The sequence below is a fragment of the Xiphias gladius genome, chromosome 6 (assembly GCF_016859285.1).
Source record: "Xiphias gladius isolate SHS-SW01 ecotype Sanya breed wild chromosome 6, ASM1685928v1, whole genome shotgun sequence".
NCBI classification, from domain to species: domain Eukaryota; kingdom Metazoa; phylum Chordata; class Actinopteri; order Istiophoriformes; family Xiphiidae; genus Xiphias; species Xiphias gladius.
In genome coordinates, this window is record NC_053405.1 from 1,499,412 (window position 1) to 1,515,099 (window position 15,688).

Genomic DNA, 15,688 nt, shown 5'->3' on the forward strand with positions numbered 1-15,688 from the left:
GTCCAGACTAATGAGGAGTTTCATGTTTCATGTTTCATCTTCAGTTTTATTTCCACGCAGCGTCCTTGAAGGCTATTTATACCCTGCGACCTTTAGCCGTGTCTTAATGGATTATCAGAAGGCACTCATCAATTCTGCTGGGTGAGGGCTGACGGTCACGTTGGCACTGAACATTAAAGTTTTGGAGTGATTTGTTCGGCGGTTTTCCTGATAAAAAACACACAGAGGCGGTGCCGTTCCCTCCAAACAGGCCCTGAAGACACCAGAGCGGCAGCCAAATGACGCTGAGGCAGACGTCTGATGCCAAAAGTGCAGCGGCTCTTACCCTAAAACAAGACATTGTGCAGTTTGTGTTGGCATCCGAGCGGACAGGCGGGGGCTGGTAGCCAGGGACACCCCGGCTGTGCTGATGTCCATCTTGGCACATCACAGCCGATCAGGAAGAGTGGCGGTGAGTGGCAGCCAAGCCTGTCATCCTCATATCCTGTGACAGCCAGGATCCTCCCACACACTGACAAACACCCCCCACCACCAAAACCTTGCTCTCAAAACACCCAAACCTCCCTCCTCCTCATCCTCTTCCCATCAGGCCAAGGGTTGCTCTGATAACAGCACCAAGCGCCACCACACACTAACAGCATGTTACAAACCGCCTCATCCCTCTTGACTCTACATTCTTGTGTATCCAGCAAAGAAGTGGCTGAAAAATGAAGCCACATAAGCAATTTAGTCACGAGTCAGTTTTGTTTTCTCTTTCCGAACAAAATGTTGCAGCCTTAAGGTATGTCAGAAAATTGTGCCAGTTTTGCTTTGGACATTTACCCTGGCAATCAAACTTTTAAAAGAAGTTTCAAATTTTTTAAATTAGAGATGAGAGTTTGCATCCTCAGGGCTGCTTTGCAGTGTAAGAATGTCACACTTACTGAACTGGGAAAACACTGCCAATGAACGTAATCCATGCAGCAATTACAATTCCTCCCAAACATATTTGGGCAAAGAAAATGATAAGGACAGAAACGCATTTTGTAGGATAGATGGTTGTCAGTACACCTGAGTCTACATGGTCAGGATGGACAAAGATACCATCACGTTGTAGGCAACCAACGGAGGGAAACCAAATTGCTGCTGAGGTGCATTAGTAAAAGCAGGATAATCTTACGATGTGCATCACAATAGGTGAAGTGAAACACAATTAAAGAGACTTCAATTATATTAAAACAAGTTAATTCCATGCAGTGAAACCTAAAAAACATGTTGTATTTAAAGTTATGTATCTACTGTAGATTTATTCATCACTACATACTAAATATTCTGTATCTACTTGTCCCAGCACAGCAATGAATCATGTGCAAAGGTAAAATATCAACATACTGTATTTGACTTTGTGCATCTTCTGTATGTTCAACCCCACTGAGAAAGCTGCAGCACTGATGTACTGTACTTTGTAATGACACATAAAGGGCATGAGACATCAATTAAATGACTCTTCAGTCAATATTGATTGAGTTTTTTGAGGTTCTTACCCTCTCAGGCCGAAGCCTCTCTGGCTGAGAGAGACCGCCGCTGGCAGCTCCTCTCGTCCTGGCAGCTCCGCAGGGTTTCTCCAGCCAGCAGCAACACAACAAACACTTCTCCAGAGTTTTTCTGCAAAGTGGAGCGTTCACCTGCATCGCGAAGCCAGAGACCAGCAGCTCTTTCATCAAACTGGATTGCTGGATTGAAAATATAGTATCTCTACAAACTGCCCAAGAAAACTTTAATGTTAAAGGTGCTATCAGTAATATGTGGCTATTTAGCAGTATTTATAAACTCTAATGATGCTTGCTGATATAGTACTGAAGACTCAAACCCTGAGGCTACGTATCATCAGTGTTTAGTGCAACATGACAGAACAGCAACAATAACCAACAGTTTACACAATCAGCCTTATATACTCTCCCTGTGACTAACTGGAGTGGACTATACCACCAGCGGGAAGCTCACTATGAACATACGTATAAACAGACAGTTTGGCCAAATAAAAAATCAACCGCTTGTATTATTTTGTCTAAAAATCAACAAATAAATATAGGACCAAATATCTTTGTAACTAATGGTTTCAGGAGAACATCTTTTGTGAGAAACAAACACAAACACACCCCTGCTCCTCAAACATGGTGGAACCAGAAGGTATAACTTGCTATTAGACCCATCTCAGGACCTTTTTCCTGAAGTCCAGGAAGACAAGTGAGTAAAAATGTAAGATCACTTTAAGCTGCATTTGACTAAAATACCATCAGCACACAGACAGCTGGCCTCCCTGCTCTGGTATCGGACCAATTTCTCCCGATTTCGTACCAAAGGTTTGACTTAATTTGCTGTTGACGACTGCAGACAAACTAATCTTCCTGTTCATACAAAACACGAAATGCAACAGTCTGACGTGGAGAAGAATCATCATCGACAAAAAATTGACAAAAGTTCACTCCTTCACCAGGGACAAACATGGTGTGGTTTCAGCTAGCAGCAAGCTAAAGTTAGCATGCCAACACTCAGTTTCATCTCCCTCATAAAGTGAAATAACAAAACAGGGAACAGACAGTGTCAAGATGTAATGATAGTTTGATTATGCCGCTAACGTTGGCCACGTAACATAGCCAGAGATTGACAGCTTGCTTTGTTATACATTTCCCCACGAGCTAGGAAACTGCAGCTAGCTTGCTCATGTAGCTAACATTACCCCTAACATTAGCTATCTAGCTAGTTTGTTTATGAGCCTAGTGATTTATACATAAGGTAGCTAGTGAATGAGACTGTATGACACCTAATGTTTGCTATGTTGAACATTACACACTCGCTAGTAAACTGTGCAGCTAACTACCCGTAGTAGTATGAAAGTTTCATCTTTTTGAATGGGAAGTGGCAAGAATGTTAAACTGCAGTACCTCCTGTATGGAATTTGTATTTTAAAAATGTAAGGATTAATGTACAGTATTATGTATGCATTTTAGCAGTACCTTGAGATTTTCTAAAAAGCAGTTAGCATTTTTGACTGACTACACAGTCAAGGAAGAAGCTTTAAGGTTCATTCAAAAAAGGCAGCGATTACCATTGTTATTTCACCGTGTTTCATTCAGTGAACTCTGAAATACATTGCAGTCTTTTCTGTCAACCAACAGTAATCCTACATGAAGGATAGTTATAGTATAACTTCTACTATCCACTCCTAAAAGCAGTGCCAGTTTCCTTAAATTATAGAAAAGCATCTGCATTTCTGTAGACTTCCATGATTGAGCTGGTGTTAGGCAGACCATTTGCACGAAACACTTTTCCGTCCAGTGAAACCACCAGTTGTGGAAAAGAATCTGCACAAGTTTGTCTTTTTGAAGTGCAGAAGAGGGAGGCCAGCCACTTGCTGTCTGTAAGCAGGAGGACCAGTAATTTGAAATGGTGGTTTAGGGATGTGTGTGTTGGGGGGAGGGGTTTGGGTGAAAGCTGGATCTAAGATTTCCCCTTCTTCATATAATGCCTCCTTTGTTGTGACTGTAGATTAGAGACTGGAACTGAAGTTCACAAAATACCTGCTTTCCCCTGAGTGGGCTGCCTGAAAGCTCACTTTTATTCCTTCTACCTTTTGAAATTTTCCCCTCGAAGCAGCGTCGGCGGCTGGCCCGGCCGAGGTGGCTTTCATCTGCTGATTTTGGTCGAAGCCGGCGGCTCGCACTCCGCTGCCTTATTTAACCTGTCCATCTTGAATACAATACTGCTGAACCTTCTTTGATATCCGATCGCCTGACTGTTGTGATAGGAAATCTTCAGCGGTGATTTCTGTAAAATAAGCGCAGGTTTGAACAAATCCGACTGCTCTTCTTAGTCCGACTAAAAGCTCAAGTCTGTGATTTTGTTTAAAGCAACCTAGATGAGGACGAGATTCGGTTTTTACAAATGCCAATCTACGATATAGCAACTACAAGAAACAAAATGCAACCTACTGTTTTTTGCTCCAGTTCTACACTTTTGTTGGGCATACTTAGCGAGGGATAGCAGGCCATTCACATCAATAACATCCTCTACTTTTTTTGATATGACCTTGTGAAATTACATCTACAGTGATCAAGACCACCAGCTTCAGCCACGGAAACAATCACAGTCTGATAACTGTCATAAATAATAGGCTGCTGATCTGTTAACTTTATGTTGCAACTGTGCCTTTCTTTGTTTTGTTAGGTTTTTTTGGTGAGGGAGCCATTCCCCACCTTTCCAGCAGGGAACATCTGTATCCTCCCCGTCCTGCGCACCTTTGGTTAATCGCTGAATCAGACTGATTCTGCTGCCTGCCTCCTCAGCCGCTGGTAATCACAAACTGGTGTAAGTGTATTTAGACCTCAGTTTTTCTTTGGTTCCAGATTGTCTATTGCCTTGCTACATTAAAGTTATTGTCACTCCCTCAAGTACATCATGTTAACCCGTTAACCTTATAATACCTGGCACTCCGTTCTTCTTAATCTGCTTCAAACAGAAAACTTGCCCATCCCTCCAAGTAAACTATATACTGGACTAGTCCTGACCCCAGCACTGCCAACATTTTCAATCACTTAAAAAAAAAAAAAACTCTCTGGACTGTGTTACATCTTCCAGCTACCAGTGGCAGCACTGAGCACGCCGATGCTGAGCAGCGCAGAAGAGATTTTGCACCATCCTGCGTTTGAAGTAGTTTTGTGTTGACTTTACTGGAAGTCACTCCCTTTCTGTTCAAAAATGTAAAGTCTCTCGTTGACGTCGAACAAACACTCAAACCTGCTGAAAGACTTTGACATCACAAGATCAGACACCTTCAGTACACGTGCTCTGTATATCCGGAGGAATCGGTTTTAAAAATAAAAAACGTAGGCGAACGAGGCCGTGATCTTGCCTCCCGCTCAGAGAAGCCAGTCCTTCCAGAATTAGACTGCTCCCCGCTGATGAATGAAGACATTAATTGAAAATGGTCACTGTAGGAGATCCGAAAATGAGGCGGAGGGCCGTGCCAGCCAGATAGAGTGCTGAAAGAAAAATGAGACACTGGGAGGAAAAATGGGGGGGGGGGGGGGCTGCAGGAGGGAGGGAGGGAAGAAGGACAGGGACACAAAGGACAATGTGGGTATTGAAGGTGATCTCTCTTTCTGTTAACTGTCTTTCTCTAAATTTCACTTTCTTTTACGATAACAATTTAGCATATGAATGTGACTTCTGTGTGACAATATAATATCGGTCACGTTCAAAAACTAATCTAAAAATACTACAAAAACCCAGATTGTATTATACTCCAAAAATTACAGCCCCCGTTCTTCTTGTCAATAGTTCAATCTTTTTTTTTTAAGCATTAAGGTCCGTTTTGATTAAAGGTTTTCTGTATTGTGATGTCCTCACACCACAACTTTTATGGACAGATTTCCACGAAATCTGAAATGGGACGAAAGGCAGTGATGCACACCACCATCAGGCTAATCTCCCCTTGTATGTACATGCAGGTTTTTCATGAAGATTCATGACTCTACTCCTAGTATCCAGAGCATGAACGCTTCAGATATGAATGACCGAGTGACCCGTCCTCTAGCGCCACCATCAGCACAAAAAAGTTTATCTCTGCGAGGCACTTTTCTGAGTAAGTGGTTAAAAAATGAAATAAACATTTAAAATTTCCCAGAAACTCGTCTATAGTTTCTGTAAGTCCGTCTTTCTTTCTGCCATCTCCCACATACAAAAGCTTAGATTTCAGTTTGTCTCTTCCTCTCACCTACAGCAGCTTCTGTATGTAAATTCAACCCAAACACATTGTTTGCCATGTTCTTTTTTTCATGGAACAAGCTGGAATGTGCCACAACGCTTCCCTTCCCCTCCAAAGGCCCTGATTCATGGTAATGCGTCTGCCCCCCAGCCCTGTTTTTAAGAAACTCGACCTGAGCTCCGACCGTGTCGTGCGGTCGTCGCGGCTGACCGCAGGCTGTGATCTGCGAATGCCACCAGCCCCTCCGTTTATTTCTCAGGGAAACGATGCCGCTCGTTTGCCTCTTCCCCTCTCGCTCTAACTGTTTAGCATAATTAATGTGATCGGCCCACAGCGAGCCTCGGCGAGCTCGAGCCTCCTGCCACTGGGAATCACATCGCTGGGTTAACCCGTTTAACGGCGGAGTGGACGAGGCCGCCACAACCGGCCGAGTGGCCCGCCGTTCATGATGAGCAACGCTGTGAGAGATATCGGCTTCTGAGCGCATTATGTAAGCAGTCTGCTGTTAAGGCAGCTTTACACAGCAGCGAAGAGGAAACGGATCAGTTCACCCGGCAGGTTTTTACTACTAAAGCGAGCCTGTACATCAGGGCCGACATACGTCTGTGCGAGTTCAGGCAATGCTGGGTGCAGGTGAAGCGGCCTTCTTTAGGGCCTGCCCTGACTCCCTGACCTGTTGTCTCCGTCTTTGGTGCGTGTACACACAAACTACTCTGGGCGGACTCAGAGTAGCTTAGGATAATGCATTTTGTGTACTGTTCAACCGTTCAACCGTTAACCTCGCCCGGCCCGATGCAACTATGTAAGCCCGCACACCACACTGTTTCTTGCCTGTACTTATGTATTGTTCTATGTGCCAGCGGTTCCTGTAATAAGTTACATTATTATTATCATTATTATTATTAAATATGGCCAAAAGTTTGCGGACGCCCAAATATTGTACCACTATGTGGCAGTGTAATATATTGTTGTGATGCCACCTTCATTCATGAGCGTGGAGTTGAGGGCGGAGGCCGTTATCATCTGAGAGCCTCCACTCTTCTGGTTTCCGTCTTCCCACCAGCTGTTGAGCTGTTGAGCCTGCTGCAGGGATTTTCTCCCATTCAGACACATTAGAGCATCAGCGATGTCCAGCGCTGATGCTGGGTGATAAGGTCTGGCTCACAGTCAGTGTTCCAGTTCATCTAAAAGCTGCTGGAACGGCTCAGACCATCTTTTGGTAAACAGCAGTGCATCGCCAGATACAGTCAGTGAGCACAAGATTTGGTCTCTGTACGGGTATGAGTGGTATGCAAACTGACTTCAGGAAGCTGCAAACAGTCACTACACGGCCTCCCCTTCAATTACCCAAAACCGTGTTGTGCTGTATTTAGATGAAATACACAACATGAGGGCCGATGTCTGGTTAAAGTTCTATTGGCAGCGACCTAGAAGGCAATCACAAAGAGCTGGTAAAACTGGCCCAGAATGAACTCTGATATGTGCTAAAAATATAAACGTTACATACAGATACAAATATTCAGCAGAAACATTTTTGACTCTGTGTGGGACGAGTCGACAGGAAGAAAAGCAGAAATGTAGAAATCTGACACTGGAGGTGGAGCATGTTGCCATTTTTCTCGTGTGCTCCACAGAGCAGGACAAGTTGCAGTGAATGTGGATTCTTGCACAGCTGGAGAGATCTGACGGACAGTCTCTCTGTTGCTGTTATAAATATAAACTCAGTGGAAACAGGGCGACAGCGTGGCCTCGAAGCCTGAGCCAAACCTGCTCCTCCTCCCTGCAGCACTTCCAACGCAACCAAAACCTCAACACCGTGGACGCTGTGGTTTCAGTTTTTCCATGCTGCATTATTTTCAAGGTTTTTTTTTTTTTTAATTGGAGGGACATCAGATTGTCGACTTTGTAGGAAGACAGCACGGTGGAAACATATGTTGACCAACCCTCCCAGCAGATGTCCGACTCCAGGCTCCAACATGCCACTTCTGCTGCTGCTGTGATTCCAACCTCAGCTGCCTTCTCCTGGGTTCACAACAAACAGCGATGAGACTTTTCAAGTCTGAATCCGAAGCTGTTTTTATTGTGTTAATGAGCTAAGCTCTTTCTCTCAAATGCAGATGTGTGCTTTACACTGGATTCTGATGGGACCAGATTTAAGGACCTTGATCCTTACCTGGAAGGGGAGGGCGACTTAAATATAAATATTCTAGACAAAATGTCCCGCATAAGACCTATTGAACTGACAGACAGGTACATACAGTGGATAGATAGATAGATGGATGGATAAAATGAGAAATGTTTGAATTGAATTTGAAACTTTGAAAGAAGGCAGTGCGGTACCACTGGCTACTATGAACCATCCAGTGATTTAGCAGACACCACTACTTTGCAGACATCGTCAATTATTACTCTGAATGAATTTTTAATCCATGTAGGCTTTATATTTTGAAAAGTTTCCCAGAGCCCAGGAAAAGCAGTTTTATGCGCATGACATCGGCAATTTAAAGTCTATGGGCTGAGCGGGGACACATGGGGGGGCCGGCAGGGGAAACACACACTGCACAATGCAGGAGCAAACCCGGAAGCTAGAAAACGTCTTTGGCTGATGCATTCAGCAAAGACATTTCACTGAAATGAATAGGCCCCATCCTTGTGTCCAGAATCCAGTTTCTGTAATACATCAATGCTCGAAATGCGACAGAAAACCAAAATGGTACCTAAAAATGCAAATCCTCCCAGACAACAAGGAGTGAAAATACTCTCCTCCTTTTGATGGAAGATATTTATTCGAAATACGGCTGATTTGAAAGCTTCACCTCTCCAAAGTAAAATGAGAAGAGGAGAAGAAGAAAATTAGGGCAGGGCTTTTATTCCATAGCCCAGGATTTCAAAATAAAAGAAGAACAAACAAGCTAGAAACAGAGGGTCGTAGGAGGAACACGCAGTGACGTGTAGCAGTGAAGAGTTGCCATCTGCAGCCTGCTGGCCCTATCTTGGCATCGTGTCCGTCAGCCTTTCCCGTTCCCAGTGACTGCGGATTAACAGACAACCCGAGCAGTTTGGCAGTCACAGACGCCCCCGCCCTCCCCTCTCAAGAGAGAATTATCCTGCCCCTCTGCAGGCCCCGATACCACGGCTCCTCCAAAAAAACAGCTTTTCACACCTTAACACCCAGAGGAGCAAGGCACCGTCCTAATAATACTGCAGCTCAGAGGACGACCCTCTCCACCATTGTCCCCGCTGCCAGAGAACTGGGGACGGATCCAACTCCCTACAAGGTCTATTGTACCTCTGCATCTTTATCTCTCCTCTCCTGCTGCTCATGAACCTGTCACCTCTCCAGAGTTAAAAGCCCGACACAGAAAAACCTTCAAGTAGCAGCAGAGACAATGAGGAGGTGGCTGCAGTTCAAAGTGAGTGGAGGCTGAGGGTCAGTGGACTGAAAACAAAGCTTGGCTGGGCCCGGGACGCCTGGCTCCATCCTCACAGTCTCCTTCCCTCAGGTCAGAGGGCACAGCGGCGGTGATGGAGGCTGATCGGGGGCTGGCTGTGACAAGGTGGGCTGGGAGTGGTCTTCATCACAGCCTGGCTCTGCTTCTCCTTTGCCCCGAGTCCTGAAATCTGATCCCGTAACTGTTCTTTTATCAGCCAGATTTGTTTTTTTCCCCCGTTTGAAAATGCAATTAAGCTGTAAGGTCACGTGATAATTAACATTCACATCGTTTGTCAGGGGAGAAAAATTACAATTAATCCCTCAATTACCACTTTGTGCACTAAGTATACTTTTCTTTCCTCAGTTTAAAGTCGTTACCCAACTTATCCTGTTTCCTCAAATTAATCATTTCAAAAATAACATAAAGGTCTCATTTATCAAACCGTGCGTAGAAAGAGCTCCAAATATGTGCATAACAACCAGCGGTAGGGTATTATGTGTAACAATGCAGGCGGCACGCACAGCTGTGCTCGTGCACAACGTGTATCGTTACACACACAAACCACTTTCCTTTGAAAGGCTCTAGTGGCACCAACACGGTACAAGAAAAAAAAACTTCTGAGGTTCTGAAGTAACGCTAAACAAAACAGTTTTATTTGTCACGTTTTTCTGGAGGACTATCAAAAAAGAAAAAGGACCTGGCTTGTGACAGGTGACAAAAAAAGGCAACGTTATATCTCCTGTGACGAGAGCAGCTGCAGAGGTCAGAAAGAAGTGGTGTGACTTGACGTCACCACGCCGAAAAACGCCAAAAAAAGAATTTCTGTGCACAAAAAAGAAATTACTGCCACAGCAGGACAATCCACTTCATCAGTATCGGCTGCGGGTGAAAACGTTGCTTCAGGGATTGCAACAGGGATCATCCCTGATGGTGATGCTAAGTGCCGGAGGAGGCCGGACCATCACAAAGTATTTTATTTTAGGGTCTGGTTATGTAGCTCATGAATCACTTTGTCAGGTTCTGGGATGTCTTCTGATGGTATGCCATTCCTTATGGCAATATTATGGTGCACAGTGCCTGCTTTCACAGTGTAGCACACCTAGACCAAATTGCATTGTAGTTATTTTGTTACATGGCTTTAATCCCTCTGCTGAATAATCGCTAGGGAGAGTGCGTGAACCTTGTCAGGCTGGTATGGTAGACTGCCTCCCCTACCAGACAGACACAGCAGCAGCCCCTCAGCAATCAGTCACAGTGCTTCTTGTGCGGTCGCGCACTTGGTTGTAGCGATTTGTCGAGTTGTGGGGTTTTCCTCAGGAGTGTTAAAGCCATATCCTTGGCCTCCTGCAATTATGCACAAGTAGTAGTGCGCCTTCTATTTCGTTTAACTTCAGTTCAATTGGCCTAAACCATCTCAAATTCGTGAACTTTATTTGGTGGGACCTGTGTTGATATGATTTCAACAATTATGCCGATTGGGTTGAGTGTGCGTCTTGTACATGTCATTGTAATCACCTTCTCAGCGAGTGGCATTTGTATTAATTTATCAAAAATCAAATCCTCCCCGGCTCTACAGTAATGTGTGGAGCCCTCCGAAATCTCGAACTGATGTCTGTCCACAAACTACAGTGTATTTTTGGTCTGTCTGTTCATCCTGTTTTGGACCCCCTAGTCTCAATAATGAAGGGGGATTAGTGTTCTTCCGACTTTGTGTCTCTAGTTTGTGTTCGTCTCTTTCCTGTTTCAAAACAACCCCGTGTCCCCGTGTACAAAGTCAGGTCCACAAAGAAATGGTTCTCCCAGTTTGCTGTGGAAGAACTTGACTGGAAATCAGACTGTGAGCCAAGCCTTATCACCACTGTCAGCGCTGGACCTCACTAACGCTCTGGTGTCCGAATGGGAGCAGGTCCCTGCAGCAGGTTCAGCATCTGGTGGAGGCTGTTAGAGCAGCCCATTAATGTCCATTGTGTGAAAAATCATGTTACACCGTCACACATGGCTCCAAACTTCAGGTTTCCGCATAGCGTTGGCCATGTAGTGCCCATGGGCAACCGTGGTCAAACCACATATGGCTGAATTTTAGGAAAACGTTCATAAAATCATGCACAATACATCAGATTTAAATACATTTCTCAATATAAACACGACAGAACTCCAGTGAAATGCTGGAACGTGCAGATACGATGATTTTACCAGGTGAAATAAAGTGATTCAGCTAACTTTGAAACTTCAAGTCGAAATTTAAAGGGCACATTATGATCGTGAAAACAAGGTTTTCTATTTTAGAATGGCATTATCTGTTTTATGAAACACTAGAGTCTTCAGTGATAATCGAGAGGATTTAAATATTTATATCAACATATTTTCATAATCTCATTATATTTGATCATCATTGTAATTCAGATGAAGAGTTTCTGATGAAACTGTGATGCTGCTCGGCTTCACATGGCTGAAAGGAAACAGAAAATATGTCGAGCGTTAATGTTAAACAATTCCAAGCTGCAGGCTGCCGCTCGGACCTGCTCTAAAATATTCAAATTGAATCTGGAACAGAGCCATGGGTGCTTGTTTTAAAATCGGTGTCTTCCCTGCAGGTTTATGCGAGTTACCATCTTACTCCAGCTTCAGGTCACATATTTTCCAAAATGTAAAACTGGATGTAAATCGGACATATATGGGCCCCTAAAGGCAGCGAGGCTCGATGAAATCCCGCCTGCAGGGCTGAATGTGCATGTGAGAGTCATCAGTCATCGCCTGTGACTAGCACCACCTGCTCGCTGGGGACCACAGTACGGAGGCCGTCCGTGATTAGCGCCCCATGCTAACTGCTGTGACAGAGGGGCCCGTTCAGGGGATGGGGGGTGGGGGGTCCTGCCAGGCGACAGGACTGATTAGCGCAGATTAATAGTAGTTAATATCGTCAGGGACTTTCCACTGTGTCGCCAGAGAACACACACTCATTAATAAGTGCTTTTAATTACCGTCATTAGCCTGAGTTTGTCCTCTTCTAAACAGTTCAGTTTGTTTCCCGGGACCTCCGTCTCTGTGACAGAAACGTCCCCGAGCAGCACGGGGACGGAAAAAACACCTCAGACACGCTGTTAGAAAGACTTAAATGATTTACAGAGCGATGCGGACGAAGATGCACGCAAAGGTCTCGGCACATCTACGTAGAGAAATGTGCTATAGGTAATCATAGGTCACACAGGAGCGGATGCAAACACCTCCCGGATCTCAGTAATGCATTGCCATAGACCGGAAACGTCAGTAAAGCCGACCAGTCAGGAGACGGGTTTCGAAACATCCATCCATCCATTCATTTACTTTCCGCCGCTTATCAGGCTATCTGAGCTCCTTACCCTGTCCCTTTGGTGTGTGAGAGGATGCAGCGTCGAGGGATGAGGCTGAACACTGGGGTGGACTTTCATGGCATCCGGCTTAGACCACCAAGCCACTAAGATGCCCTATATTTGTACTTATGTTTCCATACAAAGTTTCATCTTCCAGTCAAATTTGCCAGCTGCTTACTTACACAAAATCCTAGTGGTTCTTCGGCTCTGCCCGCTAAGATGGATTCCACATCTCTTTCTGTCTGCAGACCTTCTGCGCTGGTCTAACAGCCTCTGGGTTTGCAGTGATCTTGTGTGGCTCACAGAGACACAGAGCAGCAGAGTCTTTGTTCTCTCAGCCCCCTGTTGCTCATATAAGTTGACAGCTGCTGGGTAATAAGTGTTTAAACGAGATAATTAATGAGAGCTGTCAAACCGACACAGTCAGCTCTATTAGGACTGAGAGCCGTCCCTGCTCCCCCTGGTAACACTGATCCACACCACAACCACTTTGCTCCACTAATGGGACTCATCACATAAAATACTTACCGCTCACTCGATCCAGTCGCTCTGAGCTGCTGGGTTGTTAGAAGCTGTGCGGAAAGTCTGAAAGGAATCAACAGTTGCATCTTCATCGTGGGCGGTCACGGAGCCGGGGGGGGACGTCCAGTTAAAGTGGCTCCTTATGAAAGAGGTTACACTGTCCTTCCAGAAAAATATATTGTTGTCTGTTAAATGACGCGTGTCTCAATTACTCATTTGTCTTCATGTGGCATGAAAGATTATTTGTCTCAGGTGGAATAATCACTTTTTCAATCAGTGTAGAAAGGAACAAACTGGGTTTGGCTGAACACTAGAGTCAAAGTCAAAATTGATCCATCAGCTGTCATACAGGTATATTTGTATATATATCATACAAGTTTTTTTTTGAGTGTACGATACGAGATATGAATAATGCGTTTACCTCAAAATCACGACATCTCTCTCTCCCTTACATGATAGATGAGCTGCTTTTAACAATAAATGGTATTAGTATGGGTATTTATCGGTGATCCTGGCCCTTGTACTACTTGGTATTGGATAAAAACAGCTGTTTATTTCCATGTCCAGCAGACACGGAGCAACGTTATCATTCATTTTGAATTTGGTTTCTATGTCCTCCTGATGAAGCTAAGTCCAATATTCAGTATTCTTTTAGCTCTGATTTGATCTCCAAGAAATTAGATGGTGGACAGAAATGCAGAGTTGCCGTGGAGATGATTAAAAAAAAAAATTCTCATATTATCTCACTGGAAGGTTTTCTTTTTACGACTGGAAAGTGTATGAAGTCATGACAAGAACGTTTCTGCATAGAGTTGTAATATTATTCAACATTCAATGCCTGGGTCTGGGGTGTGTGAGTGCCTAAACGGAAAAAAGTAGAGGGCAGAGTACGGAGCCTTGTGGGACGCCACACCCTAGAGGCCACACTGCTTTTGTTAAGCAGGACCAACTGTGACCTGTACGTTTGGTAGGACCTGAAACATGGCAGAGCTAGGTTATGGACCCCGACGCATCTTTTAAGATGATCAGGAAAAATATTATGTTTAACACTGCACGCGCACTGAAATTAATTAGAACATTGTTCGGATAGTTCAGTAACTTCAGTCTAGGATTGGTGACGATGTCTGGATCTGAATCTTATCATTGAAATACACAACAAATGTTGATGTTAAAGCAGCCTTGAAAGAAAATTCTGGTCAGTCGGACGACTTTTGATCTAGTGTCTTCAGCAGGTCAAAGTTTGAAACAGTCCTCCCATAGGTCATTTCTGCAAGCAGCTAATAACGACCAAGTGATAGTAAGCAATATCTTGTGGCGAGACAGCATCAGTATTTCATCAGATGCCCCACAGAACAACATGTTCACGTTCAAGAGACAGATTCTGATCTCAGCAAAGCACCTATTTTAACCTAAACCATGACCACCTTTCACTAAACCTTAAAACAAGTCAAAAGGTTTAGTTATTTATTTTTCAACTTTGATTTTAAACGGTTTATCTCCTGTTTAATAGGGGCGCTGTTTCAGGAAGCATTTCCGTGGGTCTTATCAGAGAGTACGTGGTCGTTTAGGTTGGAGGATTTGTCGCAAAGTTTTCCTCAAATACTGAAATCTCAACAGCCACTAGGTGGACTGGCTGAAAATTTTGGTACAAACACGCATGTATTAAAAGAAACAATTTCACATAAAACTATTTAGCCTGTACGAGGTAATGCAGTGCTGAGAGTAAAAATTAAAGTTAAACTTTGCATTGCAGTTAATTATAATATAAAATACATTCATATGGAAAAGTACATTGTTATGTATTTATATTTTTACGTGCATGAAGAATATACTGATTTTAATCATTAATGTACTTAATGTCTTGGTACCCTCTGAAAATGTAATGTGTATTTAAAAACAGTGCACTATTTTGGTGAACAAAAATACACAAAAAGTATCATGTCAATATATTTAAGCATCTTTCATCTGAAAGCATTTAAGCACAACTTAAGTGGTTGTGAACGCATAAAAAAGTGTGAGTGCTACAGTAGTACATAATAAGGGGTACTTTCAAAAAAATACACTCGGGTATGGTTTTTTTATTTACTGGCCGTATGTGCTCTTATTTTTCTTTTATCCCCATCATCTTGTGCGGTTTGTGTTCTCACAGTAGCAGCAGGGCAGCGGAGATGCTGCAGAGGCTCCTGAGGGGCCCCTTTGGCCCCCTGCTGGGACCGACTTGGACCGGGACAACGTCTTTGGTCATGCTTTCAAATGTTTCCATTGATGGGCAAGAAACATGTTGGGCGGCGTTCCCAAGGAGAGGATCCTCCTCCCCAACGCAGCCGGAGCCAAAACTCAATCAGGCCTGGACTGGTGATGAGGGGTGTGGGTTCTGTTGGCAGCAGAGTGTCTCATGTTGTGAAAGCGATTCGGGCCGTGGCAGTGTGAGCACGAATTATTGAAGGATTAGTAATGATGATGATGATGATGGCCGAGCGCTTGCATGTGCGCCTTCCGGTCCTGCCTGTTGAGAGACGCAGCAGATGCTTCGGTCCAGCCCGTGTGATTTTTCTGAAAATAACGGTCACGGGCTGCTGATGATAATACAGTGACATCATTGTTACAGCTGAACAAAGTGGCGTTGATTTGTTTTC

The 15,688-nt window shown here is 44.2% G+C and overlaps 1 long non-coding RNA gene across 1 annotated transcript; it reads left to right on the top strand.

Moving 5' to 3' along the window:
• Window positions 1–2,223: 2,223 nt before the first annotated feature.
• On the top strand, window positions 2,224–5,040 carry LOC120791145. Its single transcript, XR_005707608.1, has 3 exons — window positions 2,224–2,342; window positions 4,207–4,347; window positions 4,618–5,040. It is a non-coding gene; the product is annotated as an uncharacterized LOC120791145 (long non-coding RNA).
• Window positions 5,041–15,688: the final 10,648 nt, after the last annotated feature.